We start from the raw sequence: 16,271 nt of genomic DNA, 5'->3' as shown, positions 1-16,271 counted from the left end.
TTGATTCTTTGATAGAGATTAATTATTAAAAAAATTGTTGATACTTTACATCCATAATATGATGATATAAAGAAAGTATTTTTTTTTTTAAAAATGTTATTGAAATGTTTACGTGAATTTTGATGCAGTTTCATTGTATTTGCTAATATTTTTTATTTAATTAATTTTTAAGACTAAAGTATTAAAATTTTAGACTAAATAGTGTAAACATTGAAAATGTAAAACTTTTTACATTATAATAAATCCAACATCGATATATTTGCTAATCTTGTTACACGTTTATAATAACTATATAAAAATCATATTAATGATTATTTACAATATGTTGACAATATAAAATGTTTTACATTAAAAAGAGATGAATCTTAAAAATATAAATAAATTTTATGTTTAAAAGCTATTATGCTTTTTAATTAAGAGTATGGTAAAAAAAACAAAATTGTCTAAAAAGTCTTAATAACTGAAGCGTTTAAACCTCACATCGTCTATGTATCAAAAAAACAATATATAGAAGATTAAGGAACAAGTCAATAGGACAAATCTCTTAAAAATGGTGCCTTTATATAAAAAGCAGATTTTAATACATTGAACTTTTCGTATACAATGCTACGAGCTTCGATTAAGAATTAATATTAAATTTTAAGATATTGGGTAAATTATATCTATAATAAAAAATAAAAATTAGAATGCTTTTGAGAAGAAGATTATGAGCTACATTCTTTTACATTAAATGCACCACTTTAATGATAACATATCTTTAGTGAATCTTCACGATTATCTCCGATAGTCAAGCGATCTAAATACACACATGATGGGTTAGGGGGTGACTAAAATACCTCATATCATTATTCTTCAATTCTTTGTAAAATTCTGAAACATTCTTTAAAATCATTAAGTATTATTAAGTAGTGATTAGTATTAATATTAATATTAATATTTTTGCATTCTTAAACTTGTTGTGATTAATATTAATATTAAGAAATATTAATATTAATATTGATATTTCTTAGCAAGTTCTTTAAAATCATTAAGTATCCTAAATTTTTGCATGATTAATATTAATATTAATATTGATATTGTCATTGCATATACATTTGTGTGAATATTATTTATTCTGGTTTTTGTAAAAATTGTGTGGAAGTCTAAATATTAATTTGAAAATTCTAAGAAAGTTAAATCCAACTCTAGTTGACCAATTAATTTAAAATTTAATTACTTGTAGAATTTTATGAATAATTGAAAAATTAGATTTGAGTTGTAGGGTGTAGGAAGGAATGAAAGAAATCACAACAAATGGTTGCGTGAACTCATAGCAAGTGATTGGGAGGTTAGATATCTCAACAAGTTGTTGATGGTGAAATTTCAACAGGTGGCCGAGTAAGAACCACTAACAGCAAGTGACTATGTAGTGGAGTGATTGTATCACTAGGTGACTGATGTTTGTAACTTGAATAATAGTTGGTTGTGATAGTGGAAAATCTTACCAGGTTGTGTGAGGACTGAATGTAGTCTGGATTGGGGTGAACCAATATAAAAATTTTATGCAAAAATCTCTCTAACTTTATCCTCTTACTTGTTTTATTTACCTTACTACATATCATGTATATTGCTACACATTCTGTTGTGAAAAGAACTTGCTAAGAAATTGATTTCATAAATTAACTCAACCTTGTGAACCTTAGATGGTTACCTTTTAAAAGACAACTTTTTCTTAAATAATTGATTTTTAAAGAACACAACAATTTAACCCCTCTTCTTGTTACCTAACATTCACTTCAAAGACCCCTTCTTGGAACGTCTCAATTAATTATCCCTATAAAGAAATTTGAAGATTTATCTATGGACTTGTCACCGTCTAGCACGAAGAGGATAATTGTAGATCCAATTGAGCTCAACAAAGGAAAAACAAAGTGGAACTTCAATGTCCCTAAGGTATATAAAGTTAAATTTAGAGAGTTGAAAATCATTTTCCTATAATGTTTCTAATAGCTCTAAGGGTAGTTCCATCGGATGATGATATGGACTTTATTGGGAAGATTTGTCAAGGCCTATACACAGTGACCTAATAAAACTATCCTTTGTCCATCCATGTCTTAGATGAAACATGGATTGGCATTCAACCATACAAGGTCTACCCTAAAATTCCATTTTTGAATTTGAACAAATAGAAGGATGAGTTTCCCATTGTTAACACAATGCCTTATCCAACTTGCATAAAACTCAAGAGCTACCCAAAAATGATTCTTGAGGTCTAAATGAGACACAAATTGGAATGAGAGTATATAGAGTTTGATGCAAAGTTTTACTAGCAACACCTATTCACCAACTTGAAGTATGCTTCTTCTAGTGGACTCACATTAAAGAGTGCAATATGATCCCTATAAGGTTCAATAAGGTTACTGAGAAGCATGTGCACATCCATAACTTCAATGACACAAGTGCAACCTTCATCTACTAGAGTGTAAGGCCTATACTAGGGGATGAAACAATTGTGTTTTATCTCATAATAGCAACTTTGTGTGATCTTTTTGCACAAGGTTTTTATTGGTAGGTTGAGATTTCCACTTATCCGAAGCCAAATATACCAAACTAGTTCCTTACTCTCAAGGAACTAGCTACTAAGTATGCTCCTCTTATGACACCAACATTTGATGTGTTTGAAGGTAACTTGATGTTACCCAGGTTGAGTGAACTAGTATAAAAATATTGAGTGTTTTATTTCCTTTCGTTCCTCTTACACTTATCTAGCTCTTTTTGCATGTTTCTTGTTTCTTCATTTTTAACATGCTTTATCCTTACTCACATACTTTTTAAGAAAATTTTCAAAATGTCACCATCCCTTAATTGTTCCAAGTCAAGCACGCTTGACTACATAATTCTTAAGTGATGAACTACCAAAAAGTAGATGCATATTGATGGAATAAGTAGTAGTAATTAATTCATTTTAAGTCATCCTTAATTTTCTAATCTCATATATGTACTGTCTCTAAAAATATCGCATTCCATTGTCCTCGAGATGTTACACCCCTAACAATAACCCAACACTTAAATTATGATCAACACAAGAATGCATGAGGAAGAGATAAATAAGTTAGAGTCAATGTGAAGAGGACGAGGTAAACACACAAATGTGTTTTAGAAGACATGAGAACCATAACGACAGTGAAAGTTGTTAGGTCAAAAGACGATCTTAAAATCCTTAGGCATAATGTTTTAATGATAACAAACATAGACGTTTTATTTGAAGAAAAGTTTTTAAACCATTTAATAGATGAATGCTCTCTATAAAACAAATGTACTAAGACGACCCATTATCTTGACATAAGTGTCTAATAGACGAAATACTTCATCTGCAAGGAATTTACTCTAAATTCATAATCATTTATGATGCCTGATAACTAAATCAATCTTTGTGTATATTATTCCTTAATAGATCAAAGCAAAATAACTTCCTTGGTACCCACACTAATAAAAGAGAAGAAAGACATGTTTTTTGTCAGAAAAAGACAAGCAAATCTTATGAATCATGAAAATCTTAAAAAAAATGTTTTGAATTGACACACGCATGACTCTACTTGTTTGATATGTAAAAGGAGATAAGTAGCTTCCTTGATCAGATAAGAAGTGACTATTTGGTGAAAGCATTTAATGCATAAACAAACACTTCTCTCCTCAAGAAACAAAGATGAAGACGGATGAAACAGTCCTATGAAAGATATTCAAGGATTTGCAATGATCATTTTCATTGAATCCCTATAAAAGGAAGTTTGAAATTCAAAAAGATAGAGAGATCAATTATTGCAAAAATTATATTCATTCTTTTTGTAAAAGATCTCTACACGTGGTTGGTTGTATCACATCTTGATAGTAAAACAAAACAACATAGTTAGATTACCTAGTTTTAACCTTGTGTTATTATTTTGAGTCTGGAGAGGTTTGATTGTAAAAGAATAATTGGTTGTTGGAGCTTGGAGAAGTTTAACTACAAAAAAATTCTTGATTATTAAAACCTAGAGAGGCTTTGTGTTAAAAAAATTACTTGGAGAGTTGCTTGAAGAGGCAAGTCATATAACACTTAGGGTTGAGTCAAGAGTGGCTCAGGAAAAATAATACTTTTGTCTTTGCATAAGATAGTAAAACTTGATTTGGTTGGATCAAGAATTAGACATAGTCTTAGTAGTAGAGGCAAACTAGTATAAAAATACCTTGTGTTCAATTTCTTAACTTTTTTTATGTACTTTTTTTTGTAAAGTGTGAGTTTTTGATTGACACTATTCAAACCCTCTTCTAGTGTCTCTACACTTAATTGGTTGTATCATCTTGACAGTAAGACGAAACAACATAATTAGCTTACCCAACTTTAACCTTATGTTAATGCTTTGAGCCTAGAGAGGTTTGACTATAAAAAAATACTTGGTTGTTAGAGTCTTGAGAAGCTTAACTGTAAAAGAATACTTGGGTAGTTGCTTGAAAAGGTAAGTCAAATAACACTTAGGGTGGAGCCAAGAGCAACTTGGGAAAAGAATACTTGTATCTTTGCATAAGATAGAGGAACTTGATTTGGTTGGATCAAGAACCATACATAATTTTGGTGGTTGAGATGAACCATTATAAAAATATCTTGTGTTCAATATCTTAACTTTTTGTTCACACTTCTTTGTAAAGTGTGGGTTTTTGTTTGATATTATTCAACCCCCTTCTAGTGTCTCTCTTTTCTCCACAAAAGTGTTTCCAATGGAAGATGAGAAAGAGTATCACATAATCATTTATAAAATTATTATAAAGTATTATATTAAAATAAAATATAAGGTAAAGAAGATGAAACTTTAAAGAGTTTTGCTTGAATTAATTTTAATTTTCCTTTTTCTCTTTACACATACAAGCCATTTTTTATATTTATTATTTTTGTTGCACAAGTCTTTTTCTTCGTGTTTGCATACAATTTTTTTTTGTACTGGATTTTTATTTGTGTTGTACTTGTTCTACAGTCACCTCGAGGCCCGATTTTACTTTGATGAATGAATTAGTTGGCATTTTAAAGTTTGTGATGTACCATATTATCTAAAAAAGTCTGGACATATTAGACTCAAGAAGTGCCAACTTATATATACTTTAGCTTTTCTCATTTTATCCTATGTGGAACTTATTTCTCCAACAATATCCAATATAGCTACCATTCATGCATATATATTGTTTTACACATACCACAAGTGGGAAATAACAACCTTCTCTATATAGGTTAAAGCTTCTTCTTTGGATGTGATAGGGTTTTGTTTGGGGTACCATGTCACATTATTGTTACAAACCCATTTAAGAAAGTCATCTATACCAAATTCCATGAATGGTCAAAGAATAATTTATGAGTGATATGTACTAGAAACTAAATAATTAACTTGGCAATGTAAAATTTACAAAACATATTCCTAGCCTATTATTTCAAACTAATTTGAAGAAAAAAAAGTGACTTGGTAAATAGCAAACACCATGGTTGAGGCTAGATAAGAATTCAATACTTCTTGTAAACACGATGAAGGGGAATATCTATACAACTTTAAAGGATAGTTCTGGTGTCCCAAACAATAGTCCAACACTACAATTATGATGTAATATATTAACTATGTTATTATTCTTTTGTATTGAATTTTTGGTATTCCTTGTACTTTTTTATATAAAGTTTGTTTGCCAATAAGAAAAAAATCCAAACAATAATGCAAGAGGAAGAGATGGACAACTTAGTGGCAATGGGAAGGTTAAGAGACAAACGCACAAACATGTTTAAAAAATATGAAAACTAGAAGGATAATGAAAGTGTTTTAGAAATGGAATGATAATAATAAATTTATCATGTGACCTTTGTTTTAAAATTATTATAAACTATTAGATTAAAATAAAATGACAAGCAAAGAATAGGAATAACTTAAAGTATAGATTCAATGTTCATTAGTTGTGAGTCCTTTAAGAGATTTTTTTAAGCCCCACAAATCTTTAACAATTAACAATTTCATTTATTGGTTAAAATTATGTGGATTAGCTTGAAGAGGAATAATGAGATGTTATGGAATTCCAATGTAGAGAATGCAAATTTGGTGCTTCATAGAGTTATGACAACATTATCAAATTAGACAACAACCAATAAAGTGATGTTTTTATAATTATAGTAGCATAATGTTCCTTACATTAAATCATGGCCCCAAAAATGCATAGATACTGTAAGTTTTTATAGGCTAAAACACCCTTTGTCAAAGCCAACATGTAAATATAAGAAGTGGAGGTGTTTGTGATTTTATATTCTCTTATTTGGCTCATAAATAAGAATATATTTAATGTCATATTGGTGTTAGACTATAAGGCAATTGTGGATCAAATACATAAAAAGTTTATATTCTCTTATTTGGCTCATAATTAAGAATATATTTAATGTCATATTGGTGTTAGACTATAAGGAAATTGTGGATCAAATACATATAAAGGAGGAAGATAATTATGAAAATATAGTGATCTTCAACCAAATTATGAAAATATGAACTTTACATCTTTTTATTATTATTCAATATGGAACGCAACAAGCTACTATAATTTTCCATTCTTTAACTAGAAATACTATCTCTTTTGTATTGAGTGTTCATAATGTACTTTCACATTGTATTCTTCGTATTCTATTACTGCAAAATATTTGATTCTGTTGTGGTAAAAAAATGTGAAAGAATTATTATTTAAGTAACTTGATTCCTTTTTATTTCTCTCTCTATATATATGTGTGTGTGTTGAAAGAGAGATAAAATCTATTGAGACTAAGTGTTAGTCCAATGATAGACATTTAATCACACCTCTTAATCTCAAATAACTCAACGTATCATAATATTTTAATGAGAAAGGAAAATAAAAAGAATGAATAAGTACTTATGAGAGTCAACTAAAACCTTCATACTCTTAACACTTTCAAACATTTTCTCTTCCTCACACACAATCTTCCCCCAAATCTCTCTACTCCTCCTCTAGCTTCAAATCCATCTTTAAGAGACTTTGAAACACCAACTTTGAATTTGCTTTCAACAATGTATCAGATAGTGGTTGGTTGAAATCCCTCTATTTCTTGTTCCAAGAGTGTGTTTCCTCAAATTCCCCTAAACTTTAGGAATTCCCATTTCTAATTTTTGAACAATTGTTTTAGTATAGAGATGATTCCTTCACTCCTTAGATCAAGCGCCTTCATGATTTACAAGCCAAATAATTGAATCATATTGACAATGTAGTAAAAAAGAACCTATTCCAATTGCATAAAACAATGACATATGTATTGGTTGAAACCACAATTTCATTAATTTTTTCCCATTTTATGGAATAAAATCATGCTAAAATCAATTGTATAATTAATATAGCTGAATAGTAATTAATTAATGAATTGAAAAGGAATTGATGAATAATTAGTGAAATGTGCAAGAAAACAAACTTATATATAGGACTCAAATTGGTTTTATATATCTAAAAGGAATTGATAAATCTTTATTGAAATACAGAGATTTCTAATTGGCTAAAGAGCAAAACACTAAGGTGAGAATGCACAATTACATGAAGAAGTCATCTTTCTTTCCTTGAAATTTAAATCAAATAAGGATATATTGGAAGATACATTGACATATGGTAATGTTTAGAGGTGTTAGAAAAATTAAACTGAATTAATTAAAAACTAGATTAAACTAAACTATAAAAATTGAACTATATCGTCAAGTTACTTAACTTTTTAAACTTATTCAACATCTTTACCTTTAACTTTATTTTAATATAACCATTTATAAAAAAAAATAAAACAAGGGTCAAGTGATATATTTTTTATTTTCTTCCCATTTTTGGTCACTTTCAATATCACTATGGTTCTCATTTTTCTTAAACACATTTGTACATTTATCTCTTTCTCTTTTTGTTGACTCTAAGTTGTCCATATTTCCTCTCGCATTCTTGTGCCAACCATAATTGTAGTGTAGGACTATTGTTAGGGACACTAGAACTATCCTTTAGAATTGCGTAGAAATTGCGTAGTGTAGGGCTATTCTCACTTTTTTCCCAAATTATTTCAAAATAATAGGGAATATGTTTCGTAAAGTTTTACATCACTATGTTCATTATCCAAATGCTAATATGGATCGTTCAGAAATTTCTCTATAATTATTCATAAAGTTTGATGTTGATGACTTTCTTAACTTGGCGAGTGACAGTAAAGTGACATGATACTTCAAATAGAACCCCAACAAATCCAAAGAAAATAAGTTTGACCTATGTTAAAAAGGTTGTTATGCCCCACCCATGGTGTGTGTGTGCCAATCTATATGCGAGAATGACTACTCCATTGGATATTGTTGGAAAACTAAGTCCCACATTGGAAAAAATGAAAGAAACTAAAGTGTATATAAGTTAGGACTACTCAAGCCTAGCATGTCTAGACTTTTTTTTAGAAAACATGGTACTTCCCAAACTTAAAAACACTATCTAATCGATCCATCAAAAGAAAAATTCGGGCCTCGAGGTAACTTGAGAACAAGCCCAACACGAAGAAGAAAAATCCCGAAAATCAAAAAAAGTTGTAAGTCAACACGAACACGAATTAAAATCCAGGCAATAAAAAACAAAAATAAAAAATAAAAAAATAGCCTGAGGTTAAGATGGCATGCAAGTCACAAGTAAGTGTCTATAAGTTGGGAGTGCTTGAGTCTAATAAGTCTAGACTTTTTTATATAATATATATTGAGTTTCCCAAACTTAAAAACTCCAACTAATCCATTGATATAGTCTTATTGAACTTGCACTTCATAATTTAACATATGGTTAAACATCTTTGTAGTCCCTCTAAATATATAAAAGTCTTTCGAAACATCTTATGCTGAAATACAATTGTGATGGACTTTTTCCCCTTCTAATGGTCTCAAGAGCTATGGAACTTGCCTTAAAGATGAAGATGGTATCTTTTTTATTGACTATAACATCCTTTATCAAAGCTAACTTATCAATTCAAGAAGGAGAGGTGTTTGCAATTTTACAATCTCTAATTTGTCTCATAAATATTAGATTATTTTTAATGTGATAATGGAGTTAGATTGCAAGCCAATTGTTGATTAGATACATAGAAAAGAGGAAGATAATTTTGAGAATGGAGTGATTCTAAACTAATTTAGGGAAATATCAAATTTATATCTTTCTATTATTATTCAATATGGTGTAAGAGAGAAACTAATATGATTGTCCATTCTCTAGTTAGAAATAATATCTTTTGATATTGAGTGTTCATAATGTAATACCATATTGTATTCTTAGCATTTTAGTAATGGAAAAGATATGATTTTGTAGTGTAGAAATAAAATTTTAAAGAGTTCCTTTTGAAGAAACTTAATTCCTATTTCTCGTTCTCTCTTTATATATATATATATATATATATATATATATATATATATATGTATGTATATATATATATGTGTGTGTGTGGGTGGGTGTGGGGGGGGGGGGGGGGGTAGAGGGGGGAGGGATATCTAATGTACTCAAATAAATTAAATTTTCAATTACTATAATATTCCTATTATAAGTTAACTAAATCAAAAGGAATTAATGACTTTTTTGTGCAAAAATTTGTTTAGGCTACCAATTTACATCAACTAAAAAGTAGATGTATACATTAAGAATACACATACACACACTCACGAATGAATGGGTTCTTTGTCCAGAATTTTTTGTGTAGTCTACCAATGTTCTCCAACTAAAAAGTAGGTGTATACATTAACAATCCACACACAGACACACACACAAATATATACATACATACATACATACATACATACATAAATGTATATGTGTGTGTGAATGAATGGTTTTCTTGCCTAGAATTTTTTATGTAGACTACCAATGTACTCCAACTAAAAAATAAGTGTGTGTACATTAGCAATCCACACACACACATTTATATGAATGAATGGGTTTTTTGTCCAGAAAGTTTTGTGTAGGCTAACAATGTAGTCCAACTAAAAAAATAAGTGTGTGTACATTAGCATGTTAGAAAAATAAGTAAGTAAATTAAATAATGTGACTTATGTGAAATATAATTATAGGCCTAAATGTGATTTAATAAAATAAAGGGACCTATTGGTTAGTATGGGAAGTTATTTTTCTTTTTAAACTTTAAAAAACTAATGGTAAATAACTTAATGGGGGTTGGCTAAAGAAAGGAAATAAGGAATTTGTCTTTTGTAGAAAAACTACTCACTATTGACCATTAAGAAAGACCGTGAGGAAGAAAGGAAGGCAAGAGATAGGTCTGGAAAGGAGATTGAAGAACTAATTTTCATTAGGCCTCTCATGGATCAAAGTAAGTATATCTTACTATTATAATGTATGTGAGAACCATAGATTCTAAAATCCTTATGGTATACAATAGTTTTATTGAATTATGAATGATATGAAGACTACAAATTACATGTGCATAGCAAAAAAAATGATGCTCAACGAAAAAAAAATGACTTCCCATACTAACCAATAGGTCTCTTTATGTTTTATAAGTAAATTAAATAATGTGACTCATATGAAATATAATTATATGCCTAAATATGATTTAATAAAATAAAGGGACCTATTGGTTAGTATGAGAAGTCATTTATTTTTAAAATTTAAAAAACTGATGGTAACTAACTTGTTTGGGTTTGATTTAAGAAAGGAAATAAGGGTTCTGTCTCTCCTAGAAATGTTACTCACTATTGACCATCAAAAAGTATCGTGAAGAAAGGAAGGCAAAAGATAGATTATGAAAGGAGATTGAAAAACTAATTTTCATTAGGCCTCTTATGGATCAAAGTAAGTCTCTCTTACTATTATAATGTATATGAGAACCATAGATTCTAAAATCCTTACGGTATGCAATAGTTTTATTGAATTATGAATGATATGAAGACTACAAATTACATGTGGTATCAAAACGTTAGGTTGTTGAATTTATGATTCTCCATGAATGATGTTTTCCCAATTTTATGAACCCTAATTTTAATTGGAAATTCATCGAAACCATTTTTTTTGCTATGCATACTAAGAGTGAATTCGATTTTGGAAAATGCCGTGAATTCAATTTGGAATGCCCTTTGAATTTGAAATCTAAAATCTCCCTATTATGAGAATTTTGATTTGAAATGAAAAATATTGAATTGAAACCAAATGTCGAATGCTTTTCTAGTTTTCATGTCATGTCAATTTGAATTTGTAATTATAGCTTATGTGTATGGAATATTGAAATTGATTTGGAATTGTAACTTAACTTTACAATTGAAATAGCAAGCATCTGGCATGATTGAAATTGGAAATCAAAATGAAAGTATTATCCTAGTTATTACAAAGTCAAAATCTTATATGTTTAGAGAGTCTGTGATTGACCTTTTATATCTAATTGACTTTCCAATTTGAAAGTCATGATTGAATTTGAATGGTGATATTGATTAAATTCACGTTTTAAGTCCACATGTTATTGTCTTTTATGAAACAACTTGATTTTACAATTGAAAAATAATTTTAATTGCATTTATTTTGGGATTAAATGTATGATAAATTTGTAATCACCAAAGTCTTCAAATATTTAGGGTTTAGGGTTTTATTTAATTCTAAATTAGTGATAATTTTTATTTCAATTACCCATAGCATGGATGCTAAATTATAAATTATTGGTTTATGGGTTAATTGAAGTTCATTATTATAAGGCATTTATGGATCACCCAAAGATTGATTAGTTGTTCTGATAATTAATGGATATAATTGTTGGTAGTGAGTATGCATTATTAGCTTTATTTACATATCCAAAGATAATAAGTATTTCTAATTAATGTATATGTCTTATCAAATAATGTTAATATTATTTGCATCATTATGTTTTTGTGTATTAACGTATCACCTAAAGGAGAATATTAGTATGCATAGAATGCTTGTTTGTTGTTTGAATCTATATTGTATGTTTAATTTATGACTCAAAGTATTAATGTTAAACATGTGTCAATTTCAATATCTATTCCTGTATCTTTACATTTTCATGCTATGTTTGTTTCGATCTTTAATGGGTTGAATTTCTCTGATTGGAGCGAACAAGTCCAATTTCACTTAGGTGTGTTGGATCTTGCTTTAGCAATTCAAGTTGAAAAAATTGCTGCTATTACTAGTGCTAGTGGCAATGAAGAGAAAACCCATTATAAGGCTTGGGAAAAGTCAAATAGACTTAGCCTGATGTTATGAGCATAACAAGTAACATTAAGTCTGCTCTTCCCAAAACTGAAAGTGCAAAAAAGTTTATGAAATTTGTGGAAGAGCGTTCCCGAACTGCTAATAAGTCTTTTGGTGGGACATTAATGAGTATCTTAACCACCATGAAGTTTGATGGTTCTCGTATTATGCATGAAAATGTCATTGAGATGACAAATATTGTAGCAAGACTTAAGTTTCTTGGAATGGCAGTGGATGAAAATTTTCTTATGTAGTTCATTTTGAACTCATTATCGTCTGAGTATGGTCATTTTCAAATGAACTATAATACCATGAAAGACAAATGGAATGTGCATGAATTGCACATTATGTTAGTTCAAGAGGAAACCAGACTTAAGAATCAAGGAAACACTCCATTCATTATGTGAATAATTAGGGAGCTAGAAAGAAAGTTGATAAGAAACATGGAAAGGGCAAATGACCATTAAATATTTGCTAGTCCTCTACCAAAATCTAGAAGAAAAATGATAAATGTCATTTTTGTGGGAAGTCTGGAAATTTCCAGAAGGATTGCCCAAAACGTAAAGTTTGATTCAAAAAGAAAGGTGAGCATAATTCTTATGTATGTTTCTATCTAATTTAACTGAAGTTCCCCATAATACTTGGTGGATTGATTTTGGATGTACAATTCATGTTTCTAATATAATGCAGGGATTCCTTACAACCAGAACCATAAGCCCAAATGAGAAGTTTCTCTTCATGGGAAATAGAGTGAAGGTTCTAGTGGAATCTATCAGGACTTATCGTTTAATCCTTGACACTGGATTTCATTTAGACTTGTTTGATACCTTTTATGTACCTAATATTTCTAGAAATTTAGTTTCCTTGTCTAAACTTGATGTTGTTGGATACTTTTAAAGGTTTGAGAATAATTGTTTTAGTTTTTATAAGCATACTTGTGTGGTTGGATCTGGTACACTTTGTGATTGTAACATCCCAAATTTTTCTACTAATACTACAAATAATTATTATTTATTTTTGTATTTATGAAGATTATTTCCTTATAATTATTTTGATTAATTAAATGAGTTTGATTGAATTTTTAAAGGTTTTTATTAATAATCATTTATGAAAATTATTTTGTATAATATTATTAATTATGATATTTTGTTATAATTATTATTTAAAGAAAATCATGTTTTAAATTATATTGATATGTTATTTTAATTTGATATATATATATATATATAAGTATTTATTATTTAAAAAATTTTGGATTTTGATGGTCCCGGAACGGGCCGTTCCAATTCGAGCAAACATAGGAAAAATTTCAACCCAGAACGGGCCGTTCCAATTTGGGAACGGGCCGTTCCGGATGAGGTTTTAGAGAACAATTATTGACCCTAGAACGGGCCGTTCTGGTTTTGGAATAGGCCGTTCTGGGAGAGGTTTTTGCACATGTTTTATTTGTCCAGAACGGGCCGTTCCGGATTCGGAACAGGCCGTTCTGGCCACGACCTGATGCTTATAAATAGAACGTTTTTCACTCTCTAAAACTCATTTTTTCATTTTCTAATCTTCTTCCTCCTTTCTCTCTGAAGACGACGGGGAACCTAGAGGGGGCGACAAACAAGATTCGGCTCCTGCTTATCGAGGTAAGGGGGGAGTGAGAAACCTCGCTCTGGGTGTGGGATTGTATGCTGGGTAGTGGGATTGGCCCCCAATCCTGTGTTTGTTGCATTTTTTGTATGCTTATGTATGAAGAGTTTTTCCCAATTGTATCTGTTTTGCCTATTGTTTTCTTATATGTAATTAATTGTATGAATTGAGATTTCTATGGGTTCCTATGGGAAACCATAAGGGAATGCATTGATAATTGTAAGAGGCAAATTTTAAATATTTTCTGTTTTACCTTCTGAGTTTTCTGTTGTGTTTCTTGATATTTGCTGAGTGTAAATATGTATATAATCTTGAAAATAAACAAGTTTTGATATGAATTAGAGTGCTCTGTGGGTTCCTGTGGGAACCCTATTAGAAACAGGCAAAATATGAATGTTTTCTGTTTTGCTTTCTGATTGTTCTGATGTATTCCTTGTTGAATGAGATGTATAAATATGTGTTTATTTTTGAAAATAGATCAGTTTTGATATGATTTTGAGTGCTTTGTAGACACTATGTGAATATGATGAGATGATGTGAAAAGTGATAATGAGACATGATAATGTGATATGGGAATGAGAAATGATAATGTGATATGAGAATGCATAGAGTCTTGATTGACATGCATCATTTGCATAAGTGTTTTAAGGGTACGATATGGAATACACCGCCAGAGAAGGCCCCCTAGTGTAAAAGCTTTGGGGATTAGTCCTTGGGGATAGCTCGGTTTGGAAGTCTCAGTCTCGCCCATTGTGTGCATGGGATGTATCTTGCGCGGCTTAGCTATCCCGACGAGACTCTGGTAGTATATCCTTCTAGTGAGAGTGCGCAGAGGGTGTGACCCGGCATGTACTCCTAGACTACTCTTCGTGTATTGCTAGCGGCAATATGCCATGTGATGTTTTACTGGCGCCACATGCATGATAATATGTAGTCCGTGTCCATACTTATGCATTTTAATGTTATATGATAAAGTGATGGTTTATGTCTTGGATGAGTGTGATGTTATTAATTATTAACTTATCTATGTTATACTTGTTTTATTTGAGTTTGGCTATTCGACATATATTTCTACACTGTGAGCTAGAGTGAGATGTTTCTCACTCCCTTTTCTCGTGTTGTTCTGTTTTGACTATTATACAGGTGATCATCAGCGTGAGTCTGAGGATGTTGGTGATGAAGCTTAGGCTTCTATGTTGGGTTTTGCTCTGATAGGACATGTGACATCGGGACATAGATAGGATTAGTTTAAGATGTTCTTATTAAATTATTTTGGAAAATTCAGTTTTATTTCTTTGTAATTTTACTGACATGTTATTTGGATTAAGTTTATGAATGTGAACTCTTTACCCTTACGTGGTTGGAAATTTTATTTTTATTGATTTTTTTTATAACTACTGTATATGTATGTTGGGGTAAAGGGTGTCACATTAAGTGGTATCAGAGCAGGTCGATCCAATCGACCGTGTGTGTTATGTGCTTATCACGACTCTGTTGTGTACTATGATTGTGTCTTGTTTTTTGTGTACTTTGATGATGTTTTGCTTTGATGATGATGATGATGTTCTTCTTGTGTTGATATTGTTGAGTTTGATATTGTTAAGTTATTAAGTATTATGGCATCACATGAGTCAAGTGTTAGAAAAATAAATAAGTAAATTAAATAATGACTCATGTCAAATATAATTAAAGGCCTAAATGTGATTTAATAAAATAAAGGGACCTATTGGTTAGTACGGTTTTTTTTTATTTTTTTTAAAACCTTAAAAAATTGATAGTAACCAACTTGATGGGGGTTGACTAAAGAAAGGAAATAAGGGTTTTGTCTCTACTAGAAAAATTACTCACTATTGACCATCAAGAAAGACCATGATGAAGAAAGGAAGGCAAGAGATAGATTGGGAAAAGAGATTAAAGAACTAATTTTCATTAGGCCTCTCATGGATCAAAGTAAGTCTTTTTTACTATTATAATGTATGTGAGAACCATAGATTCTAAAATCCTTATGTTATGCAATAGTTTTATTGAATTATGAATGATATGAAGACTACAAATTACATAGTAATCCACACACACACACATATGAGGAGAGATCAACTTACTTTTAAAGTAAGTCTTGATAAACTTACTCCACTCAATAACTCGTGTTCTACATCAAATTTCAATGATCCAATCATTATATTAAAAGGTTTTAATGCATAGATCAAACCTAAAAATATTTAAAAGATTTGATACTATTTGATACTTTGTTTCATTAATTCAAATTAATGTATAAAATTCTTTTATAATTATCTATTGATTTGAATTAATAAAATAAAGTATCAAATAGTATTCAAATCTTTTAAAAATTTGCAAGTTTGACCTATGTAGTAAGAGCTTTTAATTTAACTATTATATCA

General features: G+C 29.9%; 1 long non-coding RNA gene across 1 annotated transcript; it reads left to right on the top strand.

The window, feature by feature from the left end:
- Positions 1 to 10,675: 10,675 nt before the first annotated feature.
- On the top strand, positions 10,676 to 15,227 carry LOC145958834 (uncharacterized). The gene is made up of 3 exons (XR_014434393.1): positions 10,676 to 10,830; positions 13,815 to 13,868; positions 15,016 to 15,227. It is a non-coding gene; the product is annotated as an uncharacterized LOC145958834 (long non-coding RNA).
- The last annotated feature ends 1,044 nt before the right edge of the window (positions 15,228 to 16,271 follow it).

Source organism: Cajanus cajan, chromosome 6 (assembly GCF_000230855.2).
Source record: "Cajanus cajan strain Asha chromosome 6, NIPB_CcT2T_4, whole genome shotgun sequence".
Taxonomy (NCBI): Eukaryota; Viridiplantae; Streptophyta; class Magnoliopsida; order Fabales; family Fabaceae; genus Cajanus; species Cajanus cajan.
Note: the sequence above shows the minus strand (reverse complement) of the source record. Positions and strands in the feature narration are given on the sequence as shown.